The sequence below is a fragment of the Heterodontus francisci genome, unplaced genomic scaffold (assembly GCF_036365525.1).
Source record: "Heterodontus francisci isolate sHetFra1 unplaced genomic scaffold, sHetFra1.hap1 HAP1_SCAFFOLD_1268, whole genome shotgun sequence".
Lineage (NCBI taxonomy): Eukaryota > Metazoa > Chordata > Chondrichthyes > Heterodontiformes > Heterodontidae > Heterodontus > Heterodontus francisci.
This window is the reverse complement of record NW_027141697.1, coordinates 15,001-20,000: the sequence shown is the minus strand read 5'-3', so window position 1 is coordinate 20,000 and position 5,000 is coordinate 15,001.

Genomic DNA, 5,000 nt, shown 5'->3' with positions numbered 1-5,000 from the left:
GGACATTATTTTCGAGTTTTTGGTTAATGATTTCACACTTTTAACATATTTTTGCGCTTTTTGGTTAATGATTACTCTGCTTACTGGTTAACCATTTGCCCTTTCGGACTTAGTCTCTGGACATTATTTTCGACTTTTTGGTTAATGATTTCACACTTTTTACTTACTTTTGCGATTTTTGGTTAATGATTTCACACTTTTAACATATTTTTGCGCTTTTTGGTTAATGATTACTCTGCTTACTGGTTAACCATTTGCCCTTTCGGACTTAGTCTCTGGAGATTATTTTCGACTTTTTGGTTAATGATTTCACACTTTTAACTTAATTTTGTGCTTTTTGGTTAATGATTTCACACTTTTTACTTACTTTTGCGATTTTTGGTTAATGATTACTCTGCTTACTGGTTAACCATTTGCCCTTTCGGACTTAGTCTCTGGACATTATTTTCGAGTTTTTGGTTAATGATTTCACACTTTTAACATATTTTTGCGCTTTTTGGTTAATGATTACTCTGCTTACTGGTTAACCATTTGCCCTTTCGGACTTAGTCTCTGGAGATTATTTTCGAGTTTTTGGTTAATGATTTCACACTTTTTACTTACTTTTGCGCTTTTTGGTTACTGATTTCACACTTTTTACATATTTTTGCGCTTTTTGGTTAATGATTACTCTGCTTACTGGTTAATTATTTGCCCTTTCGGACTTAGTCTCTGCACATTATTTTCGAGTTTTTGGTTAATGATTTCACACTTTTAACATATTTTTGCGCTTTTTGGTTAATGATTACTCTGCTTACTGGTTAACCATTTGCCCTTTCGGACTTAGTCTCTGGAGATTATTTTCGAGTTTTTGGTTAATGATTTCACACTTTTTACTTACTTTTGCGCTTTTTGGTTACTGATTTCACACTTTTTACATATTTTTGCGCTTTTTGGTTAATGATTACTCTGCTTACTGGTTAATTATTTGCCCTTTCGGACTTAGTCTCTGCACATTATTTTCGAGTTTTTGGTTAATGATTTCACACTTTTAACATATTTTTGCGCTTTTTGGTTAATGATTACTCTGCTTACTGGTTAACCATTTGCCCTTTCGGACTTAGTCTCTGGAGATTATTTTCGACTTTTTGGTTAATGATTTCACACTTTTAACTTAATTTTGTGCTTTTTGGTTAATGATTTCACACTTTTTACTTACTTTTGCGATTTTTGGTTAATGATTACTCTGCTTACTGGTTAACCATTTGCCCTTTCGAACTTAGTCTCTGGACATTATTTTCGAGTTTTTGGTTAATGATTTCACACTTTTAACATATTTTTGCGCTTTTTGGTTAATGATTACTCTGCTTACTGGTTAATTATTTGCCCTTTCGGACTTAGTCTCTGCACATTATTTTCGAGTTTTTGGTTAATGATTTCACACTTTTAACATATTTTTGCGCTTTTTGGTTACTGATTTCATACTTTTTACTTACTTTTGCGCCTTTTGGTTAATGATTACTCTGCTTACTGGTTAACCATTTGCCCTTTCGGACTTAGTCTCTGGACATTATTTTCGAGTTTTTGGTTAATGATTTCACACTTTTTACTTACTTTTGCGATTTTTGGTTAATGATTACTCTGCTTACTGGTTAACCATTTGCCCTTTCGGACTTAGTCTCTGGACATTATTTTCGGGTTTTTGGTTAATGATTTCACACTTTTTACTTACTTTTGCGATTTTTGGTTAATGATTACTCTGCTTACTGGTTAACCATTTGCCCTTTCGGACTTAGTCTCTGGACATTGTTTTCGACATTTTGGTTAATGATTTCACACTTTTAACTTAATTTTGTGCTTTTTGGTTAATGATTTCATACTTTTTACTTACTTTTGCGATTTTTGGTTAATGATTTCATACTTTTTACTTACTTTTGCGATTTTTGGTTAATGATTTCATACTTTTTACTTACTTTTGCCCTTTTTGGTTAATGATTTCATACTTTTTACTTACTTTTGCGATTTTTGGTTAATGATTACTCTGCTTACTGGTTAACCATTTGCCCTTTCGGACTTGGTCTCTGGACATTATTTTCGACTTTTTGGTTAATGATTTCACACTTTTAACTTAATTTTGTGCTTTTTGGTTAATGATTTCATACTTTTTACTTACTTTTGCCCTTTTTGGTTAATGATTACTCTGCTTACTGGTTAACCATTTGCCCTTTCGGACTTAGTCTCTGCACATTATTTTCGAGTTTTTGGTTAATGATTTCACACTTTTAACATATTTTTGCGATTTTTGGTTAATGATTACTCTGCTTACTGGTTAACCATTTGCCCTTTCGGACTTAGTCTCTGGAGATTATTTTCGACTTTTTGGTTAATGATTTCACACTTTTAACATATTTTTGCGCTTTTTGGTTACTGATTTCATACTTTTTACTTACTTTTGCGCCTTTTGGTTAATGATTACTCTGCTTACTGGTTAACCATTTGCCCTTTCGGACTTAGTCTCTGGAGATTATTTTCGAGTTTTTGGTTAATGATTTCACACTTTTTACTTACTTTTGCGATTTTTGGTTAATGATTACTCTGCTTACTGGTTAACCATTTGCCCTTTTGGACTTAGTCTCTGGAGATTATTTTCGACTTTTTGGTTAATGATTTCACACTTTTTACTTACTTTTGCGATTTTTGGTTAATGATTTCACACTTTTTACTTACTTTTGCGATTTTTGGTTAATGATTACTCTGCTTACTGGTTAACCATTTGCCCTTTCGGACTTAGTCTCTGGAGATTATTTTCGAGTTTTTGGTTAATGATTTCACACTTTTTACTTACTTTTGCGATTTTTGGTTAATGATTTCACACTTTTTACTTACTTTTGCGATTTTTGGTTAATGATTACTCTGCTTACTGGTTAACCATTTGCCCTTTCGGACTTGGTCTCTGGACATTATTTTCGAGTTTTTGGTTAATGATTTCACACTTTTTACTTACTTTTGCGATTTTTGGTTAATGATTACTCTGCTTACTGGTTAACCATTTGCCCTTTCGGACTTAGTCTCTGGAGATTATTTTCGAGTTTTTGGTTAATGATTTCACACTTTTTACTTACTTTTGCGATTTTTGGTTAATGATTACTCTGCTTACTGGTTAACCATTTGCCCTTTCGGACTTAGTCTCTGCACATTATTTTCGAGTTTTTGGTTAATGATTTCACACTTTTAACATATTTTTGCGCTTTTTGGTTAATGATTACTCTGCTTACTGGTTAACCATTTGCCCTTTTGGACTTAGTCTCTGGACATTATTTTCGAGTTTTTGGTTAATGATTTCACACTTTTTACTTACTTTTGCGATTTTTGGTTAATGATTTCACACTTTTTACTTACTTTTGCGATTTTTGGTTAATGATTACTCTGCTTACTGGTTAACCATTTGCCCTTTCGGACTTAGTCTCTGGAGATTATTTTCGAGTTTTTGGTTAATGATTTCACACTTTTTACTTACTTTTGCGATTTTTGGTTAATGATTTCACACTTTTTACTTACTTTTGCGATTTTTGGTTAATGATGACTCTGCTTACTGGTTAACCATTTGCCCTTTCGGACTTAGTCTCTGCACATTATTTTCGAGTTTTTGGTTAATGATTTCACACTTTTTACTTACTTTTGCGATTTTTGGTTAATGATTTCATACTTTTTACTTACTTTTGCGATTTTTGGTTAATGATTACTCTGCTTACTGGTTAACCATTTGCCCTTTCGGACTTGGTCTCTGGACATTATTTTCGAGTTTTTGGTTAATGATTTCACACTTTTAACATAATTTTGCGCTTTTTGGTTAATGATTACTCTGCTTGCTTGTTACTGATTTCCCCTTTCGGACTTGATCTCTGGCCGTTCTTTTCGACCTTTTTGGATAAGGTTTCCACACTCTGAAATTATTTTGGGCTCACTGATTAGGCGAGATCAAGGGGGCATGCCTGGGCACTTTGGGCTCAGTTTGGGAAGGCGGCGTCCGTGTGCTCCTCCGCCCTTCCCGCACTTGCGGCTAGGTTTGCCAAACTGCGCTGACCCGCAGCCCTGCCTTTTTGCCCACGGCACGGAACGACTCAAGTCTGGCTCCGTTCCAGGCCGTTGCCTCCGGCTGCCCGCCGTCCGGCCGGCCTGGGACGTACCCCGGCTGACGGCGCCGGAGGCCCTCTAGCAGCCACCGGTGCCGCGGGCCAATGGGTCCGGGCGTTCCGGAGCTATCGGTGGGGAAGTGCTCTCCCCTTTTCCTGACGCCGTTCGCCCGAGCAGAGGTGCAGCCTGACGGGACTGCTGTCGCCTTCCGCGGCGCACCGGCCCCTTTCACCTGCCGTCGACCGCGCGGAGCTCGGACCTCCCTCCCCGAAGTTATGGCCCCGGCGCCGGAGGGTGCCCGGGGCCGGGCATTCAGCGGGGTGAGTCTTCACCTTCCCGGTCAGCCTGCGGGGTCGGTGCGCCGGCACTCGACGCCGGAGGGTCCCCTCTTTCCGTAGAGCCCCGCCCGGTGCCGATCGGCCGGCGGATTGCGGAGCGAACCGCGCCTGACCGACGGGCCTCGGAAACCCGTTGCAGTCGACGGGGGGGAACCGGACAGCGGGACGAGGTGCCGATTCCACCCGCAGATTCGATCCCGAAATCCCGCGGGATTCGGCGGTCCGACCCGACAGATTCAAACGTCGCCCGGGCGGCCCCCAGCGGTCGGGCCGGCCTGGTTCCGCCACCGCCCGATGCCCCTCGCCCCCGGCTACCGCCGGCCGCGCAGACCGAGCGAATGCGGCCGGACGTCCGGCGGCAATCGGCCGGAAAGCGGTATGGCCATTTCCTACTGTCCCTCGGACGGGCAGAGGGGCGGCGCCGGGGCACTCGCGGACCAGGCCGCGCCCCTCCGAGCCCTACCGCCTGCCGTCGACCGCGCGGGGATCGGACCTCCCTCCCCGAAGTTATGGCCCCGGAGCCGGAGGGTAGCCGGGGCCGGGCATTCA